General features: G+C 45.1%; 1 long non-coding RNA gene across 1 annotated transcript in view; it reads left to right on the forward strand.

Annotated features, from left to right (window-relative positions):
- Window positions 1–418: 418 nt before the first annotated feature.
- The window catches only part of LOC121282567, a 32754-nt gene continuing 5615 nt past the window's right edge, over window positions 419–27557 (forward strand). Inside the window, exon 1 of the long non-coding RNA XR_005944078.1 lies at window positions 419–443. This is a non-coding gene — a long non-coding RNA (uncharacterized LOC121282567). The remainder of the gene's footprint in view (window positions 444–27557) is intronic.

Genomic DNA, 27557 nt, shown 5'->3' on the forward strand with positions numbered 1-27557 from the left:
ACAATGTAATCTATCCCCGAGGTTTTGCCTCCCACATGTGTCTTTGAAAACGGGCCCGACAACACCCCCAATTCCCTCGCCAGGGCTGCCAGCCACCAAAACGCCGGACTCACTTGAAATTCTGTTCCCTGTGACGCTACTAAGCCAACAGAGCTGCTGACAGATCTGTGGGGCGGAACTTCGTCTCCAATGGGGGCTAATGCCTCAAGCCGATTAAAAGGCTGATAGGACCCCACCCAGTGTAAAATTCAACCGAAAATGTTTGTTTGTATTTTGCTTTTTCCTCAATATTACAGCACCCTCTTGTGGAATTAAATGCATTGAGAGTAAGTGCTGTGTACAGACTTATTGAGCCGTGCTTTGAGCTGCAAGGACTTGAGGCTACATATACTTGACAGAGGAAGAAAGAAGAGGGAAAAGAAAGCAAACGAGAGAAAAAAGAGGTACAGAGAGAGAATAAAGGAAGAGGGGAAAAAAAAGGAAAGTAGAGCGACAGAAAGAGAAAGAGAGATAATAAATAGAGACAAGAAGGGAGAGACAGTGAGATAGGAGAGACTGAATTTATAAGATACAATAATCGAAAATATCTCCTGAATTATACAATACCGAGGAAATTCTAAAGGTTTTATAAATTAATGGGTTAATTGTTTCCTATTGGTCGCATGGATTCTTCAAAATTATTTATTGTTATATAACTCATTTTTAATAAGGAGCTATTAATATTGTGCCCTCTCGGCCTTGTGTGTGTCTTTGAAATCAGGAAGACTTTCTAGATATAGCTTGACTAGATATGCAGTAATAAAGATTACTTGGATGTTGATAGTGAATCGTGATCTCAGTAATAAAGAATCGTGTAATCATACTGGAATCACGTTGGATGAGCTGACTGAGTAATTATGTTGGATTGTGTAACACAAGCTCATTAGAGACAAAGATTTGATTCTCCGGTTGTTACAACTGAGGTTTATGTTTAAAGTAACAAAAGTAAATAGAATCGAAAAGCAGCCCCAACAGCCTGCATGTTAGCTGATATTGTTCACAATTCTCTCTTTCTCTTCAGATGCTGTCTCTTTCTCTCTCACTTTAAATCTGCCATCAGCCTCTGCTTAAAATGTAACCCTAATGTCCTTGCAAAATACTGGCCCATCTCCAAACCTTTTTAAATGCCCTATATGGCCTTCATGTAACTCTTTCGAGTACAAACCCGTTTCCATCTGTTTTTCAGATGAAGTTACATTGTTTCATAGTTTGTCATTGTGAGATTTGAACTCTTGATCTTGGGGTTACAAACCCAGTACCATAACCACTTGGCTATTTAGGCCAAGCCTGGCCTATCTCCAACCTGCCATTCCTTTGCAAAGCCCTTGAACATTAATTTCATATTTGAATCCCTCCAATCAGGTTTCCACCCACACCAAAATCTTATCAGTCACAAATTACATGCACGAGACAAAGGTAAACTTTCCCTCCTTATCCTTCTGGACTAGCCTTTTAATATAGTTGACCACAGCGCCCTCTCCTCTGTTCAGTTGAATGGGACTGCACTCCCTGGTTACATATTTGACCCAGAGATGACATTCTGATCACACATTGGGCAGGATCTTCCCCCCAGTTGAGGGAGAAGTTGGAGGCTTGCCTCCGATCAGCACCCCCAATTGGGGGCGCAACGCCATTTTATGTGGTCGGGCCAATTAAGGCCTGCCCAGCGTGACGTCCACACGGAAGCGCTTGTGCTCCCTTTGCGGTCAAAGTGCTGCCTCAGGGAGATCGACTCCACATTAAAAAATATTAAAAACAGAAATAAAATAATTCTCTGACATGTCCCCTCATGTGACACTGTCACATGAGTTGGGACATGTCCATACCTTTTAAAAAAACTTTATTTTTTTTTAAAAACCTACATGAAATCTCATCCCACCTGTGGATGAGGTTTCATGCTTTTTATGAAGCATTGTGGATGAGCAGGTCCATTAATTACTTAACTGACTGTCAATAGCCTCAATTGGCCATTGACAGGTTGGCGGGCCAGCAGCTGATTTTGCTGCACCCCAGCCTTCCTGAAAATTTAAATGAGGTGCGGTGGTGTTGGGAGTTCTGCCCAAAGTCACCGTGTGTCATTTTATATGTTGGCGAGCGGGCCTCGCCCCCACTTGCCAGTGGTAAAATCCTGCCCATTGTCTATCTAATTGTAGGCAGAGTATCACTTGCAATGGTTACTCTTCCTGCTCCTGCACTGTTACCTCTGGTGTCCCCCAAAGATCTATGCTTGGCCCCTCCTAGTTCTCATCTACATCATGCCGCTTGGTGACAACATTTGTAGGTGCAGCATTAGTTTTCATATGCACACCGACAACACGCAGCTTTCTCTTGGCTCCTCCACTGGTTAAATTATCAAACAGCTTATCCAGCACCTTGTACTGGATGAGCAGAAATTTCATCCAATTACATATTAGGAAGACTGAAGTCTTTGGTGCACACTCCAAACTTTACCCCTTAGCTACCGATTCCATCCCGCTATAGTTGCTGTCGGAAACTGTTTGTTTATAACCTGGTGTCATATTTGACCCTGAAATTACCTTCTTATCACACATTAGTGACATTAGTAAGACCAGCTATTTCCACCTGGGTAATGTCACCCAATTTCACCCTTGCCTCAGTCCAGCTGCTGCCAAACCCTCATTCATGCTTGAAACTCGACTATTCCAACACACTCCTGGCTGGTCTCCCAAATTCTATTCTCCATAGACTTGAAGTCACCCAAAACTCTGCTGCTCTATTACACCTGTGCTTGCTGACCAATATTGGTTCCTGGTCAAGCAGACTTTAAAATCTCATCCTTGTTTTTTAATCCCTCCATGGCTTTGCTCCTCCCTCTCTGTGTAATTTCTTCCAGCCCCACAACCCTCTTAGATATATATATACTCTGGTAACTCTGGCTTCTTTGGCGTTGCCAATTTTAATTGCTCCACCATTGGCAGCCACACCTTCAGTTAAGTAGACCCCAAGCTATGGAATTCTCTCCCTAAACCCTCTCTGCCTCTCTACCTTGCTTTCCTCCTGTTAGACATTCCTGAACCATAGAACACTACAGCACAGAAAACAGGCCATTCGGCCCTTCTAGTCTGTGCCAAAATATTATTCCGCTAGTCCCATTGACCTGCACCTAGTCCATAATCCTCCAGACCTCTCCCATCCATGTATCTATCTAATTTATTCTTAAAACTTAAGAATGAGCCCACATTTACCACATCAGATGGTAGCTCGTTCCACACTCTCACCACTCTCTGAGTGAAGAAGTTCCCCCTAATGTTCCCCTAAACCTTTCCCCTTTCATCCTAAAGCCATGTCCTCTCATGTTTATTTCTCCTAATCTAAGCGGAAAGAGCCTACTCGCATTTACTCTATCTATACCCCTCATAATTTTGTAAACTTCTATCATATCTCCCCTCATTCTTCTACGCTCCAAGGAATAAAGTCCTAGCCTGTTTAATCTTTCCCTGTAACTCAACTCCTTAAGACCCAGCAACATCCTAGTAAATCTTCTCTGCACTCTCAATTTTACTAATATCCTTTCTGTAGTTAGGCGACCAGAACTGCACACAATACTCCAAAGTTGCCCTCACCAATGTCTTATACAACCTCACCATAACATCCCAATGCCTATACTCAATACTTTGATTTATGAAGGCCAGTATGCCAAAAGCTTTCTTTGCAACCTTGTCTACCTGTGACGCCACTTTCAGGAAACTATGTATCTGAACTCCCAGATCACTTTGTTCCTCTGCACTCCTCAGTGCCCTACCATTTACTGTGTATGTCCTATCTTGGTTTGACCTTCCAAAATGTAACACCTCACACTTTTCCGCATTAAATTCCATCTGCCATTTTCTGGCCCATTTTTCCAGTTGGTCCAGATCTTTCTGCAAGCTTTGAAAGCCTTCCTCGCTGTCCACAACGCCTCCAATCTTAGTGTCATCAGCAAACTTGCTGATCCAATTCACCACATTATCATCCAAATCATTGACATAGGCAACAAACAACAATGGTCCCAGCACAGATCCCTGAGGCACACCACTAGTCACCAACCTCCAGTCTGAGAAGCAATCATCCACTACCACTCTCTGTCTTCTCCCACACAGCCAATTTCGAATCCAGTTTACAACCTCTCCATGGATACCAAGTGTCTGAACCTTCTGAACTAACCTCCCATGTGGGATCTTGTCAAAGGCCTTACTGAAGTCCATGTAGATAACATCCACAGCCTTTCCTTCATCTACTTTCTTGGTAACCTCCTCGAAAAACTCTACAAGGTTCGTTAAACATGACCTACCACGCACAAAGCCATGCTGACTATCCTTAATCAGCCCTTGGCTGTCCAAATAATTATATCCGATCTCTCAGAACACCTTCCAATAAATTACCTACTACTGACGTCAGGCTGTAATTACCTGGTTTACTTTTGGAGCCTTTTTTAAACAACGGAACAACATGAGCTACCCTCCAATCCTCCAGCACCTCACCTGTGGCTAAGGACATTTTAAATACTTCTGCCAGGGCCCCTGCAATTTCTACACTAGTGTCCCTCAAGGTCCGAGGGAATATCATGTCAGGCCCAGGGGATTTATCTACCTTTATTCGCTGTAAGGCAGCAAGCACCTCCTCCTCTTTAATCTCTATATGTTCCATGAAACTACTGCTTGTTTCCCTTCCTTCCTTATACACTATGCCAGTTTCCTGAGTAAATACTGATGCAAAAAAACTGTTTAAGATCTTCCTCATCTCGTGAGGCTCCACACATAGATGACCACTCTGATCTTCAAGGGGACCAATTGTGTCCCTTACTATCCTTTTACTCTTAATATACTTGTAGAAATCCTTCGGGTTTACCTTCACATTATCTGCCAAAACAACCTCATGTCTTCTTTTTGCCTTCCTGATTTCCTTTTTTAATATTTTCTTAAATTTTCTATACTCTACAAGTACCTCATTTGCTTCTTGTTGCCTATACCTGCTATACACCTCTCTCTTCTTCTTAACCAGATCGCCAATATCCCTTGAAAACCAAGGTTCCCTATGCCTGTTAACTTTGCCTTTAATCCTGACAGGAACATGTAAACTCTGCACTCTCAAAATTTCGCTTCTGAATGCCTTCCACTTACTGAACACATCCTTGCCAGAAAACAACTTATGCCAATCCACTCTTCCTAGATCCTTGCTCATTTCCACAAAATTGGCCTTTCTCCAATTTAGAATCTCAACTCGAGGACTAGACCTATCATTATCCATAATTAGCTTAAAACTAATGACATTGTGGTCACAGGACCCAAAATGTTCGCCTACACATAATTCTGTCACCTGACCTGTCACGTTCCCTAATAGGAGATCAAGTATTGCATCCTCTCTCGTTGGTACCTCTATATGTTGATTTAGAAAACTTTCCTGAACATATTTGACAAACTCCAAGCCATCCAGCCCTTTTACAGTATGGGAATCCCAGTCAATATGTGGAAAGTTAAAATCTCCTACTATCACAACTTTCTGTTTCTTACATCGGTCTGCTATCTCTCTACAGATTTGCTCCTCCAATTCTCTCTGACTATTGGGCGGTCTATAATACAACCCTATTAGTGTGGTCACACCTTTCCCATTCCTCAGTTCCACCCATATGGCCTCTGTAGACGAGCCCTCCGGGCTGTCCTGCTTATGCACAGCTGTGATATTTTCCCTGACTAGTAATGCCACTTCTCCCCCTTTCATCCCTCCCCCTCTATCACGTCTGAAACAACGGAACCCCGGAAGATTGAGCGGCCAGTCCTGCCCCACCTGCAACCAAGTCTCACTAATAGCAATAATGTCATAATCCCACATGCCAACCCACGCCCTAAGTTCATCTGCCTTTCCGACAATACTCATTGCATTGAAATAGATGCACCTGAGAACATTTCTATCACGTACGGTGAAAGTCTACCTCTTCCAAGTTTCGTGTGGTTGTGTGTCAAATCTTATTTTATATTGCTCCTGTGAAGTGACTTAGGAAAATGTATTTTGTTAAATGTGCAACATAAATATAAATATAAGGTGATGTTGTCAAAAAGGAGAAATTTGCAAGCCTGTGGGGAAAGAGTGGCGTGTGGGACCAAGTGTCTTTCAAAGAGGCAGCACAGGCACAATTGGTTGATCAGTTGTCTGTTGTGCTGTAAGATTCTAGGATACACACTGAGCTTCTTGGTGAGGCCTTCTTGGTGTCCTTGTTTCCCCAGCTCTCACAGAGAGAGAATTCTCAAAGGAAGGCCCAAGTTATAAAGTGAGGGTGCATGCTGCTTATTTCAGCAAAACACCAAAATACGTTTCATGAAAAGGAATCTGAAATTTCACACTTCAATTTCAATTTTTTTTGGATCAGAGGTCTACCCTCTAAGATGGACATAACACATCCCATCTCACTATTTTAAAGAAAAGCAGCTGGTGGTATCCCCAGTACCCTCAGCCAATTACTTTTTCTCTTTTACAGGACATGGGCATCACTGAGAAGGTCAGGATTTGTTACCCAGCCCCAATTGCCCTTGAACTGAAAGGCTTGCTTGGTTATTTCAGAGGGCAGTTAAGAGTCAGCCACATTACAGTTGGTTTGGAGACATATACAAGCCAAACCAGGTAAGGATGGCAGATTTCCTCCTAATCGATATTAGTGAAACAGGTGGGCTTTTTATGTCATTTGATGAGGGTTTATATGCTCACTCTATTTTATATGCTCATTGCTGAGAGTAGCTTACAATTCAAATTTATGAATTAATTGAATTTAAATTCCACCATCTGCTATGGTGGGATACAAACCCATGTCCCCAGAGCAATAGCCTGGGCTTCTGGATTAATAATCCCGTGACACTACCACTGCTCCACCGTCTCGCCATTGCCAAAGAGCAGATTATTTGCTCGCTGTCACATTTACTGTGCCCAATCTGGGCTGCTGGCTTTGCAGAGAAAACAATAACAACTAACAAAATTAAACATGTATCTTTGCTGAGCAATGAATGTGACTCACTGTCTGTTGTAGCATTGGGTACAAATACCAAGGTGATAAACGGGAAACATTTCTCAGACCAGCCGAGGTAGGAATGACCAACCAAGAATTTCTGTCCTAAACTACAGCGCGGTAGAATATTCAGATCAGTGGTAAAGGGCAGCAGGGCCACAGGTTTAATACTCACAGCCTGAGAAGATTGAATTCTGCTGTTCAAATTCCAAAATAGTAACAGGAGTGCCTGAGGATCAGAGCCTGCTGCTACGTCTCATAAGCGATATGAATAATGGACACTGGCTGTTTTAGTTGTAAATAAATAATATTAGCATGGCAATCTTTCTAAGTACAGCAATATCTCAACAACATTTGTTACGACATATTAATCATCAGTTATAAAATCTGAGGGTTTCTGGACCCCTGACATTGGGACCATTTGGGGTCCCAAGGCCCACACTTGCCACCAGCAGGACTGGCTCGATGATTTTGACAGTGGCTGCCTCCTAATTGGCCATCTCCAGACCCGCTGTCTAATTAAGGATAGTGGATGGGCTGTTGATGCTGCTGGCTCAATCACAGACCCAGCAACTCTGAAGCCTCAGCAGCCCCACTAGCAGGAGTTGGTGCTGCTGAGGCAGGGTGAGGATTGAGAGGTAAGGAAGCCTAATCTGATGGCACACAGGGGTTGCACAGGCTGCGTTTCCTCCCCACGTCCCCTTCTTTGGGGGAATGGAGCCTCCAGCTCCAATGGCCACCCAGGATGCCATAGGGAGGCCTACTCCATGAAACTGGTGGCCTCCAAACATTACAGTGGACTGCAGCTCTGCCACAAAAATGCAGCGGCTCCAACAAACTGTCACTAATAGGGGATTTAATTGTTTAAATTGGTTGCCCATCTCCGTGTGGTGGTAGCTGATTCAGCTCCCAGCTCATCTCTGGGAAGCAGCCCCGGGAGCGTGACAGCATCAGGGACCCCTCCTGACACCTTTCCCCACTATTTTATTACCTCCCCCTGCAATTCCAAGGGCAGAATTATACGTCCTGTGGGTGGGCACGCACCCGACTTGATCGGGAGTAAAATAATGCTTGATGACGTCGAGTGAGCACCCCGACATCATTGGACACTCACGCAATATTTCGGAGGGCAGACGCAGGCAAGAGTGGAAAACGCACCCACCAACAATTAAGAAGTCAATTAAGACCAATAAACTAACAATTAATTTGCATTTTTCACTTCCCGTCCAACCTTACAGTTGGTGGGTGGGCGAATAGGCCAGGAGGACTTTGCATTTTTTAGGAAACCTCATCCATGGGCAGGTTGAGGTTTCATACATAAGAACATAAGAACTAGGAGCAGGAGTAGACAATTCAGCATCCTCAAGCCTGCCCCGCCATTCAATACGATCACGGCTGATCTCATTTTGGCCTCAACTTCAATTTTCTGCCCTCTCCCCATAACCTTTCAACCCATTACTAATTAAAAATCTGTCTATCTCCTCCTTAAATTTATTCAGTGTCCCGGCATCCACTGCACTCTGAGGGAATAAATTCCACAAATTCACGACCCTTTGAGAAAAGTAATTCCTGCTCATCTCTGATTTAAATCTATCATCCCTTATCCTAAAACTGTGGCCTCTCATTCCAGAATGCCCCAGAAGGGGAAACATCTGCTCCACATCTACTTTGTCTATCCCTTTTAGCATCTTATATACCTCAATTAGATCTCTTCTCATCCTTCTAAATTCTAGTTTCCAACATTAATTTTTTTTTAATTAAAAACTTTAAACATCATTTTTAAGTCACGTGTGGGGACGTTTCTCTTATTTTTGAAATCATTATTTTTCATTGTAAAATTCTTCACCTCCCTGAGGCATCTCTGTGCCTTCTGGGAGTTTCAGTGCGCGCTCCCCCGCACATGCGCAGACCTTAGCGTCCGCGCTCCTCCCGCCCCCAACCCCGGCAATGCTGAGGTGCTCACCGTGCGTTTCATCCTGATTGGCAGTTAATTGGCCAGCCAGAGTGAAATCATGGTCGGGGCCCAATCGCAGGCAGTGGTCCGTTTCGGGGCTGCTCCCGGCTCTGCCTGCCCGAGGAAGGGAAAATCCTGCCCCAAGTCTGCCATCAAGGGGCTAGAAAAATTCAAACCCTTGTGCCCATAATTGTTAGCTGTGTTTGAAATAAAATTAGTTCATGGTGACATTAGGGGAGACCTTAATCCCCTCTTCTCTCAATCTCCCAAAGGAATACAAGCCACATTTATACAAGCTGTCCTTGTGATTTTAGTCCTGGTACCATTTCAGGGGAACCTAGGCTGTGCCCCCTTCAGGGACCAATGAGTGTGGTGTCCAAAACTGAATACAGACCAGAGGAGGTCTAAATTATTTTTACAACTGATGTATCACTTCCTCACTTTTGTATTCCAAACACCTTTTTAAAATTTTTTTTTATGATATATGGGTGTCACTGGCAAGGCTAGCATTTGCTGCCCATCCCTAAATTGCCCTTGAACTGAGTGCCTTTCGAAGCTACTTCAGAGGGCAGTTAAAAGTCAGCCACATTGCTATGTCATATGTAGGCCAGACAAGGTAAGGGCAGCAGATTTCCTTCCCTAAAGGACATTAGTGAACAAGCTGGGTTTTACAACAATTGACAATGGTTTCACGGTCACTGTTACTGAGATTAGTTCTCAATTCCAGATTTGTTAATTGAATTTAAATTCCACCGGCTGCCATGGTGGGATTTGGACCCATGGGCAGAATCTTCCGGTCGGCATGCAGGGGCGGGTCCAACACACCAACGCATAAAATGACGCGCGATGACTTCGGTCATGCATCCCGAAGTCACCGCAGCCATCGCTTTATTTCGTTCGGCGGGCATGCGCCGGAGTCGGACCTATTAAGACCATTTAGAAATTAATTAAAGTACTTAAGAATACTGCCTGCCCAACTTTACAGTTGGCGAGCAGGCGAAAAGCCCAAGTGCCCTTTGTGTTTTTCAGGAAACCTCATCCATGGGTGGGATGAGGTTTCCTGAAGCTTTTATATAAAAAGAAAATACATTTTCGCACCCTTACAAACATGCCCCAACTCATGTGACTGTGTCACATGAGGGGACATGTTTGAATAAATTTTTAAATCGATTCTTTAGTTATTTTCATATCCATTCAAATCCCTGAGGCAGCTCTGGCCCCGACTCTACCTCCTCCCCCCGCCCGCACAGGTAGCGTTGGCCTTAATGAGCCTGCCCGCATAAAATGGCGGCACGCAGCCAATCGCAGGCAGCAATCAGTTCTGCCCCTGCCCCCATCTGCTCCCGCCCAGCCCGCCCACCATAGGAAAAACCCAGAGGATTAGCCCTCTCTCTGGGTTACTAACCCAGTGATATTAACGTCATGCCACCATCATTCCCAAACTTTGAGCTAAAGGTCAACATTTCATTAGCCTCTTCATTACTTTTTGGGTATATGAACTGCTTTTTGGTGAGTCTTGTAAATGGACATCAAAATCTCTTTCTTACTCTCTCAGTATTAAAAACAAATCCAATTTGGATTTCTTGGACCCTAAGGGAAGGACTTTGCACTTCCCAACATTGAAATTTATCTGCTACGGTTTTTCCAACTAGTTTAATCTGTGCCCCTCAATTCCTGCTCTCATCCTGTAGACTACTGAAACTTTACAGGAAAGCTTCAAAAACATAGACAGCATTGCTAGAAGAGATAATGCAGCAACTAACCTGTAAGTACTTCATGATCCCTCTAAATAGTGACGATGGCAGTGATGGTCTGTCGTATTGTTTAATGCTGTGTTCAGCTGTGCGAGGTTAAGGCAGGGCATTTCCAGCAATGTGGAAATTAGCAGCGCTGACATCAAACCAGTATTGCATATTGACTTGCATCACTGTCTTGCTGCACTGCTTGCTTTTTTTTATTCATTTGCTGGTTGTAGGCATCACTGATAAGCCCAGCATCTATTGCCCACCTCTAAATGCCCTTGAGAAAGTGACCAGGATCCTCGCATGCACTCAAAATGTTCTGGTCTCACCTTTTGTGTCTTTTTATCCTTTCATGAAATGTGGGCTCTGCAGCCTAGGCCAGCATTTATTGCCCATATCTAAAAGGAAGAGCGATAGTGATAGGGGGTTCATTGGTTAGGGAAACAGGCATTTTTGCAGCCAAAGATGTGACTCCAGGATTGTATGTTGCCTCCCTGGTGCCAGGGTCAAGGATATCACAGAGCGGCTGCAGGACGTTCTTCTGGGGGAGGGTGATCAGCCAGAGGTTGTGGTCCACATTGGCACCAATGACTTAGGTAGAAAGGGGGATGTGGTCCTGCAATCAGAATTTAGGGAGCTTGGTAGAAAATTAGCAAGCAGGACCTCAAATGTAGTAATATTTGGATTACTCCCAGTGCCACGTGCCAGTGAGCACAGGAGTAGGAGGATAAGGCAGATGAATGCATGGCTGGAAAGATGGTGCAGGAGGGATTCCTGGGACATTGGGATTGGCTCTGGGGGAGATGGCACCTGTGTAAGCTGGATGTGTTGCACCTGAACAGAGCTGGAACTGAGTTCCTTGCAGGGCATTTTGCTCGTGCTATTGGGGAAGGTTTTAAACTAATTCAGCAGGGGTGTGGGAGCTAAGAGACTAGAGACCAGAGGCTATTAGTGAGGAATACCAGTGCACAAAATACTGGGAGAGACAGATAACACTATAATAGAGAATAGTAAGCTAATAGGTGGAGTTGGGGTGAACCTAAATCTAAATCAGGGTTACTATGCATGTATGTGAATGCACTGAGCATAGTAAATAAGATTGGTGAGTTACAGGCGCAGATTGCCATGTGGAAATATGATGTTGTGGCGATAACAAAGACCTGGCTCAAGGAAGGGCAGAACTGAGTGTTAAATATTCCCGGGTACAAGGTGTTCAGAAGAGATAGGAAAGAAAGGAAAGGAGGAAGGGTGGCGGTATTGGTTAAGGAGAATATTGCAGTGCTGGAGAAAGAGGATGTCCCAGAAGGTTCAAGGACAGAATCAATTTGATCAGAGCTAAGGGGCAAAAAGGGTGCAATTACATTGCTCGGTGTAGTCTATAGACTGCCAAATAGTGAAAAGGATGTAGAAGAACAAATCTGCAGGGAAATTGCAGAGAGATGCAAGCGTTATAGGGTAGTTATAATGGGAGACTTTAATTACCCAAATCTAGACTAGGACAGTGGTAGTGTAAAGGGTAGAGAGAGGCAAGAATTCCTAGATTGTGTTCAGGAGAATTTTCAACAGCAGTTTGTGTCCAGTCGAACAAGAAAAGATGCACTGTTGGACCTGGTTCTTAGAAATGAGCGGGCTAAGTAGATCAAGTGTCAGTGGCGGAACATTTAGGAGACAGTGATCATTGTATTGTACGTTTTAGGATGATGATAAAAAAAGGATGATTTGCAATCCAGAGTAGGAAAAATTAACTGGATGAGAGCCGACTTCAATGGGGCAAGAGCGGAGCTGGCCCAGATAGACTGGAATGAAAGATTGGTAGAAAAAAATGTAGATGAAAAATGGGCTACCTTCAAAAAAGAACTGGTTTGGGCACTGTCAAGGTAACTTCAAAAGAGAAAGGCAGGACAAACAAAACCAGAGCTTCCTGGATGAAAAAAGAGATAGAAATTAAGGTAAAGAAGAAAAAGTGCACTTATGACAGGTGTCAGGTACAAAATATAATTGACAACCAAGAGGAATACAGAAATTTCAGATGGGAGGTGAAAAAGCATATCAGAGAAGGGAAGAGGGATTAGGAGGAAAGACTGGCAGCCAACATACAGGGGAGTCCCAAAGTCTTCTATAGGCATATAAATAGTAAAAGGAGGAGTAGGGACGATTAGGGACCTAAAAGGGATTTACACAGGGATGAAGGGGCTGTGGCTGAAGTAGTAAATGAATACTTTGCATCCGTCTGTACCAAGGAGGTAGATGCTACCCAGGCCATGGTGACAAATAAGGAAACTCTGTCACTAGAAGGGTTCAAAATTGATAAGAACAAAGTGTTCAGCAGACTGTCGGTACTTAAAGTTGACAAGGCACTGGGACCAGATGAGATGCATCGAAGGATATTGAAGGAAGTGAAAGTAGAAATTGCAGGGGCACTGGCCATAATCTTTCAGTCTTCCCTAGACTCAGGGGTGGTGCCAGAGGACTGGAGGATTGCAAACATTACACCCTTGTTCAAAAAAGGTTGTAAGGATAAGCCCAGCAATTACAGACAAGTCAGTTTAACTTCAATGGTGGGCAAGATTGTCTGAACAATTATTCGGGATAGAATTAGTAGTCACGTGGAAAAGTATGATAAGGAAGAACCAGCATAGATTTCTAAAGGGGAAATCGTATTTAACAAACTTGCTGGAGTTTTTTTGAAGAGGTAACAGGAAAGGTCGATGAGGGTAATGCTGTTGATGTGGTGTACATGGACTTTCAAAAGGCATTTGATACAGTGCCACACAACAGACTTATGAGAAATGTTAATGGCCATGGAATAAAAGGGACAGTAGCAATATAGGTACAAAATTGGCTGAAAAATAAGAAGCAGAGAGTAATGGTTAATGGCTATTTTTCAGGCTGGAGGAAGGTTTATAGTGGAGTTTCCCAGGGATCGTTATTGGGACCCTTGCTTTTCCTGATATATGTTAATGTGCAGGGGACAATTTCAAAGTTTGCGGATGATAAGAAGCTTGTGAGTGTTATAAACTGCAAGGATGACAATGTGGAGCTTCAAATGGACATAGACAAGTTGGTGGAGTGGGCAGATAGGTGGCAGATGAAGTTTAATGTAGCAAAGTGTGAGATGCATTTTGGTAGGAAGAGCACAGATAGACAATATAAAATGAAGGGTGAAATTTTGAAGGGTGTGCAGGAGCAGAAAGACTTGCCTGTATATGTGCATAGATCATGGAAGGTGGCAGGACAGGTAGAGAGAGCAGTTGATAAAGCATACAGTTTCCTGGGCTTTATTAATAGGGGCATAGAGCAAGGAGATTAGGCTGAATTTATAGAAGACATTTGTTAGGCCTCAGCTGGAGTTTTGTGTACAGTTCTGGGTGCCATATTGTAGGAAGGATGTGAACATATTGGAGAGAGTGCAGAAGAGGTTTACAAGAATGGTTCCAGGGATGATAAACTTCAGTTGCAAAGATAGATTGGAGAAGTTGGAACTGTTCTCCTTGGAGAGAAGAAGGCTAAGAGGAAATTTGTCAGAGATGTTCAAAATCATGAGGGGGCTGGACAGAGTGGATAGGATGAAGCTGTTCCCACTCAGAAAAAGATCAAGAATAAGAGGGCACAGATTTAAAGTGATTTGCAAAAGGAGCAAATGTAACGTGAGAAATAACTTTTTCACACAATGAGTGGTTCGGGTCTGGAATGCACTGCCTGGAAGTGTGGTGGAGGCAGGTTCAATCGAAGCATTCAAGAGGGCATTAGAGATGATTATTTGAATAGGAACAATATGCAGGAGTACAGGGAAGAGGCAGGTCAATGGCACTAGGTCAAATGCTCATTTGGAGAGCCGGTGCTGACACGATGGGCTGAATGGCCTCTTTCTGTGCCATTAAAATTCTGTGATTCTGTGATATAGTTGCCGTTGAGAAGGTGGTGGTCAGCTGTCTTCTCGAGCTGCTTCAGTCCATGTTTTGTAGGAACACCCACAGTTCTGTTAGAGAGTTTCAAGATTTTGACCAAGCAACAGTGAAGGAACAGAGATATAGTTCCAAGTCAGGATGGCATGTGGGAGAGGAACTTGCAGGTGATGGTGTTCCCATATATCTGCTGCCTTTGTCCTTCTAGGTGGTAGAGGTCACGGGTTTGGAAGGTGCCGTTGAAGGAGCCTTGATGAGTTACTGTAGTGCATCTTGTACACTGCTGCCACTGTGTGCTGGTGGTGGTGGAAGTGAATGTTTAAGATGCTAGATGGGGTGCCAGTCAAGTGGAATGCTTTGTCCTGCATGGTGTCAAGCTTCTTAAGTGTTGTTGGAGCTGCACTCATCCAGGCAAGTGGGGAGTATTCCATCACACTCCTGACATCTACGCCTTGTAGATGGTGCACAGGCTTTGGGGAGTCAAGAGGTGAGTTACTTGCCACAGGTTCCTAGCCTCTGACCATCCCCAGTCTGGGATATCTTTTCTGGCATTGTGAGCCCTCTTCTCCTGCAAGTACAAATAACAATGTTAGCCGACTCTATCCTCTATCCAGGCAAAAAGCTCATCAATGTGGTGGAGGGTAATAGGGGGCATTCACTTGTCACCCCATAGCTGCTTGGGCATACACTCATCCATGTTACAAGAGGGGTATGTGCTAAGTATGTCAGCTGTCAGCTATCACAGGGTCACCAGTGTGCTTCTGCCATACACCACTCCTTGCCAGAGCACAGCAGGTTGAGAAACAGCTGGCAGCACTGCATCCATGAACGATGGTATCTCCCTGCTGCATTCACTGTGGATGCAATCTTCTGCCATGCTTGCTTATTTATGCTGGGGGTGTTCCTCATTCCTCTCGGATAGAGCATGTACCTCCTGCATTACACCTGACCAGAATCTCGAGGCCCTTATCGCAGAATGGGAACACAATCCTTCCCACACCTTCTGCACCTGTCCCTCTTTGGCACTCGGGCACAACAATGAAGAAAGCATATGGGCAAGTAAAGTTTCTTGCTTCATTTGTTGCAAAAAACCCGTGACAGTTCACATGCAGGTATCAGATTAGGAAATAGGAGTAGGAGTAGGCTGCTCAACCCCTCAACCCTGCTTCACCATTCAACTAAGATCATAGCTGATCTTCTACTTCAACAGCATACCCCATTATCCCTTGATAGCTTTACTATTTAGAAATCTATCAATCTCAGTCTTGAATATACTCAGTGACTAAGCCTCCTCAGCCCTCTGGGCTAGGGAATTCCAAGGATTCACCACTCTCTGAGTGAAAAATTTCTTTCTCAGCTCTGTCCTAAATGGCCTACACTTTATTCTGAGACTGTGTCCTCTGGTTCTAGACCCCCCAACCAGGGAAATCATCCTTCCCGCATCTACCCAGTCGAGCCCTGTAAGAATTTTTTAAGGTTCAGTGAGATTGTCTCTCATTCTTCTCAACTCTAGAGAATACAGACCTAGTCCACTCCATCTTTCCTCATAGGTCAATCCCTCCATCCCAGGAATCAGTCTGGTGAGCATTCATTGCACCCCCACCCCCCCACCGCCCAAATGGCAAATGTATCCTTCCTTAGGTAAGGAGACCAAAACTGTACACAATACTCCAGCTGTGGTCTCAACAAGGCTCTGCATAACCGCAGCAAAACAGCTTTACTCCTGTACTCACATCCTCTTGCAATAAAAGCCAACATAGCATCTGCCTTCCTAATTTCTTGCTGTAGCAGTTTGGTAGATTTCAGTGACTTATGAACAAGGACACCCAGGTTCTTTTGGACATCAACACTCTCACCATTTAAGAAATACGCTGCATTTCTGTTTTACTTAACAAAGTGGATAACTTCACATTTTTTCACATTATATTCCATCTGCCATGTTCTTGCCCACTCATTTAGCCTGTCCAGATCCCCTTGCATCCTCCTTCAACTCACATTCCCACTCAGTTTTGTTTCATCAACAAACTTGAAAATATTACATTATAGATAAATACTGTGGATGCTGGGAATCTGAAATAAAAACAGAAAATTCTGGAAAAACTCAGCAGGACTGGCAGCATCTGTGGAGACCGAAACAGAGTTAATATTTCGAGTCTGTATGACTCTCCTTCAGAATTAGAGAATTGGAAATGTGATGCATTTTGTACTGTTTAAGAGGAGGTGGAGCAGGTAGAGCAAGATAGAAGATCAGGGATGGGTGAGTTTGTGAGATGAGCAACACCATCCCAAGTGAGGACCCTGCACCTGCTCATCCCTCAGGCAATCATACTATCAGTCCATTCTGCTATCTTCCAGTTGCTTGCCATCCTTAAGTAATCTCTACTTTCTTTCGTGGGCAACTCTGGAAAATGTCTCAGGGCAACATCCAGCCAGGCCCTCATTTTCAGCCCTCAAGGCACTTTGGAGGTTTAAGAAGAGGAGAGCCCCACTGAAGACTCATCACAGCACTCATCCGCACCTTCCACCAATGCAAGAACACACACTTCAGTGGAACCTAGTTCTAGATTATCCTCGGGGTCACAGTCTGGTGAGCACAGACACAATCTGCTCCACAGCAGGCAGAGGCAGGGACAGCTGAGGTAGCTGGTGTTTGGTGGACTGCTGGAGGGTTTTGCACAGTCCAATTCTGACGATGGGCTTCTGGACTTGGTCCTAACTCAGTTGGTGAATCTTCAGTGACAGTCAAGGGAATATCAGGAAGGGATGTCAGCTGCTTTGCACAGGTTACAATGGACAATGGTGGAGTCCGTCTGCGTTCAATCTGAGGTTATAGCACCAACATGCCAACGCACTGAGGTCAACACTGGTGGTATGGAAGCCTCCATGGAAGCTTTGGTCCAGGACATCTTTCCTGCACTGCCGCAGGAGCAGCACTCCATCACTGTAGCCATTGGTGGCATCCAGCAGTGACTATGCGAGAGAGGTGCAGAGCAACTCGATCTCACTCCAGCTTACCATTCTCCTCAAGGAGTCAGCCAGGGGCCCTCAGGCACCCATAGGGTGGGGACCAGCATTTGAACACCCAGGGCCACCTACCCACATGACTCCGGGAGTGTCCAGTTGATCCCAATCCCCTTTTCCTTTGATCCCATCACCTCCACCTCCACAGGCCAAGGAGGGTGCACCTGCTCCACAGCAGAAGACCCAAAGCAGGCTGGGACCCTCCAAGTCTCGGCCCTCCAGAGGACACCCATCAAAGTCATCACAGGCAACAGGACGTAGCAGTCAGCAGGCTGCCTGCACCTCCGCTGTGACTATCAGGGATGCACCAAGACATAGTGGCAGGGCTAGAAAGTTACAAGATATTAGGAGCATGACAGGTAATAACCACATGTTGTATACTTTGTACTAATGTAAATAGAATACAGCCTATTTCACAACTTCTGTGTATGCCTCCTCTTTATGTTCAACTATGTTGTTGTCCATCAGGTATGATACAATGGTCCCTTACACCACTTACTGCAGATGTCGAAACCAGGTGCCTCTGGTAGATGTTGTTAGTTTCCACATCACCACGGTGTGTGTACACACTCTTATCATTTCCAACGTGATGCCTCATCCTCAATGCCTAGTCTGCTTGTGTAAGGACCTCATTCACATGATGTGCTGCTTGATATATTCTTCACTTTGCCTGTTTAAGATTGAGGCTACGGTGTTCATCCGCCTCCTCTGCATTATTGTCAGGTAAAGGTCTCGTTTCCATTGAGATGTGTAAATGCATGGAGAAGAGTCACGGATCCTCACACTTCATTTGCTCGCACTCAGGATTTCCTATTTATGAGACCTTACTCAGAGATTGTGTGTGATCCTGTCCATCTTGGGTGTATCCGACTCTCACAGTGTACAATTGCTAGGCCCAGCGAGAAGCATGAGAACCTATCCACGTTGAAGTACCGGAACCCAGACCCTCAAAGGTTCTTCATTTTGCTGGTGCTCAATCCTCCAACCTTCTGCCTTTCTAACCTTGTAGTTGTCTGCATTGCAGCCACAAGGCTCTTGTCACAAGGTAGGGATGCATACGTTTGGAGTAGCCTCCCCTCACCTATAACCTCACTGAGGTCATTGAGGATTAGTACAAATGGTCATGTGGTATGACCAAAGGAGCCATGGAGCATTCTGTGGAAATGCATGTGGTAGCTTTTGACACTGCTGAGGGCACCAATGAGACGCTACCCAGATTATAATGAATCTGATGAGTTCTCTTTATTATCAAACAAGCATAATGGTTCATGGTGCATTTGCATTTTACAGTTGGCAAGGGCCAGGTCTGGCCATGAGGGCAGACTGACTGTGAACTTCCTGATTCTCAGGTGCTCTGAATCCATGGAAAGGCCAGGGTGAATGCACGCCCGCATCCCTGAGAGTAACAGATGTCAATGTGATGGAGGAGAAGGGGGCACAAAGGACCACATGATGTCAAAATGGAGTTATACCTGTGTAACATCCCTAGCTACCTTTGCCTAAGTGTGACGTCTCAGTAAAATCATCGAGTTGACACTGAACGCATTGTCCCATTTTGGCAGATGAATCTCCTTGACGAGTTTCGTGCAACTGAAGGCCTACAGTTAATAGTGCACTGAGAATTGTGGAGCTGCTCCTGCCTCTACTAGGCTTCCAGGTGACGGTGATGCCGCAGAGATGTTACAAGAGACTGTGCCTTCTGATGTGTGATGCCGGAACGCCTTCATCCAGGTTGGACCTTCTCTCAACAAGGATACCTGTTACCGACCCTTCATCATCCTTCAAAGGACCAGGACAATGGTTGGCAGAATGGTTGAGGGATCAGATTGAAGTGCATGGTTGTAAGGATAGGGCTAGCAACGCTGATGTTCATGTTGGCTCATGAGAGAAAGGAAGCACTTGTCTAAGAGGATACAGACTACTACTAATTCGTCCTCTTAGAATCTGGTGGCTATGAGGGCTTCATGTTCATGTCTGCCTCGTTTGGCTCATGCTATGGCCTCTTGCCCTGCAGCCTTGGCTTCCTTGAGCCACTTGTCCCCATCCCTTTCAATGTCCTCCTCATCGGAGGAGAAGTGCAGCTCCTCCATGTTTGCATCTGGCAAGTCCTCCTGACTTTTGCAGCAGCAGGTAGTGCAATGTGCAGCAAAGATGATCCAGGAGAACCTCTGGGGAGTGTACTGGAGCATTTCACCAGATCTGTTGATACCTCAAAACCATAGCTTCGAGATGCCAATGCTCTGCTCTACCAGTATTTGGGTAGCGATGAGCTTCATTGTACCTTCTCTCTGCTGGGTTTTGTGGCCACTGCATGTGCATCATCAGTCAGGTCCTTTGCGGGTAACCTTTGTAACCACCCCTGGATTCTGTCTGGTCCCTCGAAGATGTCAGGGATCTGCAGCCTGCTCAAGATATATGAGTCATGGCAGCTTCCTGGTATCTCGCACACACCTGCATTATTTGCTTCCAATGGTCACAGACCAGCTGAAAATTAGATCCATTGGAATCCTTTCCTGTTGATGTATTGGAGTGCCTGTTGCCAGGGAGCTTTGATAGCCACGTGAGTGCAGTCTGCACCTGTGGAAATTCAGCAATCTCAGCAAAGCCCAGTGCTCTGGTCTGCTGGCTCTCTTCATTTCTGGTGAAGTGCACATAATTTTGAGCCTTTGCAAAAAAGACATCTGTCACCTCATGTTTTCTTTTGTGCATTGGCGCTTGGGACAACCTGCACTGGTCCCCAGTGGAGTCCTGGAACTTTGAAGGACCCGCTCGAGTACATGTTCAGTGAGTTGGTGACTTTCAGAACCACTGGCAATGAATGCCCCCCTACCCCCCACAGTCCCCATGGCACCAATTCCTGCAAAATGTGCCAAATGCGAGTCACCAGATCACTGGACATAGGGGGGCATCTGCGACACTGTCTCTCGCTCATCTGTAGATAAGACATGCGAGGTCTGTAGACCCTTGGTCTTGAGAGCCGCCTCTTTGAGCCTCATCCTCTGCATCTGGAGGGGGCCCTGCTGCCCCTTGAAGGTTGAGCTCCTCCCTCTGGCGAGCCTGGCACCGCAATCACAATTGTCCTCACCTTCTCTCATGCATGTATGTGAGAATGCAGGCAGCAACAAATCTAGCCTCCATCTTCGTAAAGATTCCCTCTCTGTAGCACCAATAAAAAAAAAGTCAGGATGAGCCCCCAAAGCTCCAATTTCAGTATATTTCTAGTGTGTGACTGTGGGTTCAAAGGTTTGGATCCAATTACGGCACCTAATCGACACTGAAACCCTGTCCAGTGCAAGGAATATTTGATGCTACACTTTCGTCTCCACCCCTCCCCCCTACCCAATTGCGCCTCCCCCTAACCCCCCTAGACGTGACCGGCTGCCATGAGATTGGTTTGGCCAGGCGCTGGGCTCCTCAATCACTGCACTGTCAAACTATACTCTGAGATCTTCATGAGGTGTAATGTACATTGAGGAGCTATGGTAATTAGAGGTGGCTCTGAGACTTTTCATATGTGAGCTTACCAGCACCAAGACTGTGATCTCCTACTTTAAAGATGCATCTGGAGCTTGCCCAGTCACCTAAACCTTCCAGACCTCGTTATCGCTGTGGGCAATTGGCTTTCTAAGGATAAGGGGTTAAAGCATGAGGTTCTACTACTAATTCTACTAATCCCAAATGAATGTGCTTCATTGCTTCACTCTCCTGATTCCTTGTATTGTCATTGACAGGCTCCTAACATGTCTCAGGTGTGCATCTATACTCATTAGGCAATACACAATTCAGTTGGGTGCCACTTTAACTGGCCTCCCCAGTGCAGTGCACCAGTCCTCCAATCGGCTCTCAGAGCTATTCCTCAGGTTAATTTTGTGCTGCGCCATCCCTTCAGGTTGCAAGATGGTGGTGCTAAGGTCTCACTACCTGAGGAGCTTGGACCCTCCATTGTGTGAGTGCAGTGATCCCTGCCATCATCCAGGGGGTGCATTATGTTCAGGTTTCCCTTCCTCCAAGGATTCTCAAGCCTTCCCCTCCAAAGCTTTATGCCATTTTGATTGTGGGGGATATCCCTGTGCAACCCCATGAAAGCATTGAGACAGATATGCCTATGGCCTACTGGCAGATTAGGCCACCCCTTCCTGACCCCGATTGTACAGTGAGCTTCTGAGCCGACCACCACCCCTCACCTCCTCCCCCACTGCCCCCATGAAGCCCTTGAATGGCACTACACTTCCTTTAAACTGTCTACAGCCTACCCTGACTCCGAGTGTGCCAACCGCAGCCCATTATTGAGCCAGAAAGCCACTAGACCAAGGCACCTGTTACAACAACCATGCCCTGTGCACAACTTGCTGGACATGAATAACATTTTACTTTCATGCCCTCCCCCTCCCTTGTCGAGGACAAGGACAGTCCTCACAAGGTCAGCACTGTAAAGTTAAGCAACTCGTCACTCTGCCATCTTCCAATTCTGGCCCTAGCTCTCTGAGACACCCTTCCCCATTCTGACCCAGAGGGCACTTCCAACCTGCACCTCCACTAGTCATGTGTTAGAGTGTATCCTTTGCCACTTTTACTCCCTTCTCCATGGAGGCCTTATCCTGCAGCCCCTTCCATAACGTCTGTCCAATTTTTCCCCCTTCCACAGTACCCCCATCTTACTGCAGGCCTGGTAGGTAGAGCCTTGCCTGTGATACCCCACTGAGAGCGATATTGTGCTGTCTGTGAAACCTGGCACTGAGTTGAGGTGCCATGAGCCCAGCACGATGAAAGGTAGGAAAGCAAACCTCGCAGTCCTGATGAAGTGCTGGTTTCCAGGTGCACATTGCTTATATACCATTGTGAAACAAGTTGATCAAATTAGACTCCAACATGACCTCTTGATCCATTGTGGGAGGATGATACCAGCAAGAAGCTTTATAATGAATATTCATCACATTTAAATGTATTCAAATGGCCTTCTTGACATTGTACATTGGGAAACACACTCTGCCATTGAAGGCCAGAGTGGACAATAAGACCCTGTTTTCCAACGAATGTAAAATAGATTTTTCAGCTCTCACGATATTTTCCACTCCCGCCTGCCAGGACACTCGCCGTGGGCAGGAGCAGAAAATCCCGGCCAAAGTATTCGTTTAGTTTCCCTTCCATTTCCCTATTCCCCATTATAAATGCTCCTGTCTCTGCTTCTAATGGGTCCGCATTTGTCTTTGCTTATCTTTTCCTTTTTACACACCTACAGAAGCTTTTACTGTCCATTTTTATGTTTCTTGCTAATTTACTTGTATATTCTATTTTCCCTTTCTTTATCAGTTTCTTGGTCCTCCTTTATTAAGTTTTAAAATGCTCACAATCCTTTTTCTGGCAATCTTATCAGCCTCTTCTTTGATCTAATATAATTTAACTTCTCTTATTCACCACATTTGGATCACTTTACTTTGTGGCTCAAAGGAATGTAAATTTACAGTAACCCATGTATTAGTTCTTGAAAAGCTAGCCAATGCCTGTCTACCATCATGCCTTTTAATGTAGATTTACAATCTACCACAACCAACTTCCCCCTCACACCTCCATAGTGCCCTAGTTTTGAATTGAACTACATCACTTTCAAACTCAATGTAAAATTCCATCATATTATGGTCACTATTCCCCAAAGGCTTTTTTACAACAAGGTTATTAATTAGATAAAAGCAAAATACTGCAGATGCAGGAGATATGAAAGAAAAACAGAAAATGCTGGAAAAACTCAGCAGGCTGGCAGCATTTGTGGAGAGATAAAAGAGTTAATGTTTTGAGTCCAATATGAATCTTATTTGGAACAGTTCCAAAAAATTAATTCCATTTATCCAGTTTACAAGTAGATTGTAGTCCCCCAAGAGTACTGTGTTACCCTTGTTACATGCACCTCTAACTTCTTGATTTATTCCATGCCCTACATTACCACTACTGTTTAGTGGTCTATATACAACTCCCATCAATGTTTGCTGCCCCTCACTGTTTCTTAGTTCTACCCAAACTCATTCTACAGCTTGATCTTCCAATCTAAAATCCTCTCTCACTAATGTACTGATCTCATCCTTTATTACCAGTGCTACCCCACCTCCTTTTCCTTTTCACCTATCCTTGCTAAATGTCAAATATGCCTTGAATATTCAGTTCCCAGCCTTGGTCACCCTGTAGCTATGCCTCCATAATAGCAATTACATCATATCTGTTTACTTCTATTTATGCCATTAACTCATCTACCTTATTGCAAATGCTGCATTCATTCAGATAGAGTACCTTATTTAATTTTGTTTTTTTAACATTTTTCTACATTTTGACCCTATTTGATGCTGACCTTTGTTTCTGCTACCTTCCAATTTCACTTACTACTTTTCTTCCTACCATTATCAGCTTTGTTTCTCTCCTATCAGAATTCCCTCTCTGGTTCCCACCCCACTGCCAAGCCAGTTTAAGCCCTCCCCAACAGCACTAGCAAATCCCCCTGCGATGATATTGGCTCCAGTCCTGCTAAGGTGTAACTTGTTCTCCTTGTACAGGTAGCACCTGCCCAGAGCCAGTCCCAATGCCTCAGAAGTCTAAAGCCTTCCTTCATGTACCATCTATCCAGCCATCTGTTCATTTGATCTATCTTCCTATCATACTTAATGGCAAGTGGCACTAAGAATAATCCTGAGATTACTGGCTTTGAAATCCTTATTTTTAATCTCTTTCCTAGCTTTCTAAAATCTGCTTTGAGGGCCTCATCCCTCTTTCTACCTATGTCATTGGTACCAATGTGGATCACAACCTCTGACTGTTCACCCGCCCCCAGAAGAATGTCTTGCAGCTGCTCAGTGACATCCTTGACCTTGGCACCAGGGAGGCAACACACCATGCTGGAGTCACATCGTCGGCTGCAGAAACCCCTGTCTGTTCCCCTAACTATTGAATCCCTACCATTATTGCTCTTCCACTCTTCCTACCCTGCTGTCCAGCTGAGCTACCCGTGGTGGCACAGACTTGGCTCTGGCTGCACTTCCCTGAGTACCCACCACCCTCACCAGTATCCAAAAGCGAAAATGATAGTGAGCGAAGTGGACTCAGGAGGTTCCTCTACTACCTGCCTGGTCCTCCTGGGCTATCTGGCGGTCACCCATTCCTTCTCTGCCTGCTAACTTAACCTGTGATGTGACCACCTCCCTACATGCTCTTATTCAATAGTTCTCAGCCTCGCAGATGCCCCACAGTGACTCCAGTCGCCGCTTGAGCTCTGAAATCAGAGTTCAATCTTCTGCAGCTGGTGGTGCTTCCTGCAAATGTGGTCATCTAGGTCATGTGAAGCATCCATGACTTCTCACATACCACAGGATGCCCATTCCACGTGGTTGAGCTGCCTTGCCATGCTTTAACTTTACAGACTATTTATTACAAACTGGAGACTAGAAACTTAGACCCTACTGCTTCTGATAAGCTTTGCTACTGCTAGTAAAACCTACTATTAATAAACCCTTACAATTACTAATAAATTACCCGAGTTTTGAAAGATACATGAGGAAATACTCACCAAACCCCCTCAATCACTTAGCTATTTCCATATGTGTCACAATTTGAATTTTTCTCAGAACACAGCTGATCTACGGACTGACTGTCCCTGGGGACATGTGCTCTCTCTCTCTCTCTCTCTCTTTCTCTCTCTTTCTGTCTCTCTTGTTTCTCCTGTGCTGTTTTAAGTCTCCCCTGGAGGCATTCTCTCTCACTTATACACAGACTGATGTTGCTGCGGGGGATATGGGGGGGTGGGTGTTTGGGGTTAAGGTGGCGGGGGTGGGTGGTGGCAATGTGAATGCTGGGCAGCCTGGCATTTGTTCTTGTAACGCCAACATGGCATGGTGGGTTCCTAAGTGCACATACCCCTGCTGGCCTGCTCTCTCTGAGTTACACTCATCTGTGATGACAGTGTGCAGCTGTGGGAGACAGTCGGATACCCACAGTCTGATAGATGGCTAATGAAAGAGGGAGTGGAAGGGAAAAGTTTCTGCAAGCACGCCTAAAATTCAGCCCCTGAGACATGATGATAACCCCATTTAAGACAGAGTGTTGGAATCTGCTGAAGCTGCCAAGATGCAGCCATCTCCATGGGTGTCATGAGGTTTTGCCATTATGAAGTTATTGCCATATGGTCCTTCATTAGACAAGGTCAATGTGCAGCCATAGTTTCTATAGTCTCTACAGCTCTGTAGTTTTCAATGGAAGGCCCATGATGGCCATCTCTTCCAGTGTAACTAACCAGTTGGTCAATAATTATAGTTCCTATTTACCTGACTGATGGCAGACATCTCCTCCCAAGGACCAGCAAGATAACAACAGTTTCCTACTTCACAGCAGGAACTGCGACCAGGGAGGACCTTTATATTGGGCCCGAGACGTGATCAGTTCTCCTCATCTTCAGGGTCCGTCTTCACCTATGATCCTCTTCTGGGTTCGGTGGGTCTGACTCCCATGCTCCCCTACCCCCTGCCTCCTCCACTGGTGTGAAAAGCCTGAGTTTTGGGGCACTTTGTACCAAATGTGGGTCTGGTGAGTCGGGAAACTTCTGCCGCCTTGATAGTGAAAATCTGGCCCCAATTTCTCTTCATCTTCGGTGTTTCCTTCCTCTGCTTTCATTGCCTGGGCTGGTTCTAGTTCTTTTGTATTTGAAATGAAAAAGGTCAAGGGTTGGGTTGTGATAAGAGGAGAGGAGAAAGTGAAAATTGTGTGCTTATGCCATCTGCAGCCTATGATTCAGGAAAGAGCATGGGATGAGGGGGAAGTGAGCAAAGAGGACACTGATAACATCATCACCGATTGCTCCACTGCCACCAATGGCCATGGCACAGTGACAATCCTTCCCATGATGACTAACATTGTCACCTCAATAGGGAGTAAAACCTATAGGTGCAATTTGTCCTCCTCCATCTTTCCTGCTGCTTCCTGTTATGGCACCTTCTCTGCAATAAAGAAGGAAGTGTATTTGTGAACGTCCTGCTATATGTTTGGGCGATTTAGCTGTCAAGGCTGAATAGCTGCCAGTATGTCAGAGCTGTGGGTTGTGGGTGGGAGGCTTGCAACAGTGCAATATGTTTGAGCGTAAGGGAAAGCATATGAATTAAAGGGTTGAGTAATGAAGGACGGAATTTGCTGGGTATGGGTAATGGAGGTGTAGTGAAGAGAGCAGTGGATGAGGCTAATGATGCAGTTGGTAGGATATGGCATATGGAGATTGAGCTCAGTCACCTTGACAACTCAAGACAGGTTATTAAACTTCCTGCACTCCATCAATTTTCTTGGAGCAACACAGTCCTGGCAGTGTCTCCTACCACTGCCTCATGACCATACGACTGGTGGTCCTCCTGCTCCCCAGTGGATACAGGGGATACAGTCTCCAAGACTGTGAATAGAGTGTTAGAAAATGCTGGTGCACACTCTCTCACACATTCAGCCATTCTTCAATTTTTCACAGTACAGATTCAATTCATAAATGACATCCACCACTTCCTGAAATCACAATGAACCTCCCCTTTAAGAGGGGTGAGTGCCTTTAATTAGTGCTATCCACTCATGACAATAATGTCCCTGCAGGCCTGAAGCATGTAGCCAATCGAAAGCATGGGTGGCACCAATTGCACAGAGAAATCAGCTGAAACAGCAGGCAGCACCAATTTAATGTGCTGCTTTCAAAGTAATGAACAGGAATGGGTTGAGCATTGTTCATTCACCATTGTTTGTTCAACAGCAATAATAACTCATTTATGAAGCACCTGTAGCATTTTGCAAGACCTGAGCATTTTGTTATATTGGTCTCTCTGCTGCCCTTTCTGTCGGGGAAGTATAAAACAAAGTTAGTTCCATAATGGCTGCTGGCAGTTGAGTATGCGTTAGTC

Source organism: Carcharodon carcharias, chromosome 9, assembly GCF_017639515.1.
Source record: "Carcharodon carcharias isolate sCarCar2 chromosome 9, sCarCar2.pri, whole genome shotgun sequence".
In the NCBI taxonomy this organism is placed as follows: Eukaryota; Metazoa; Chordata; class Chondrichthyes; order Lamniformes; family Lamnidae; genus Carcharodon; species Carcharodon carcharias.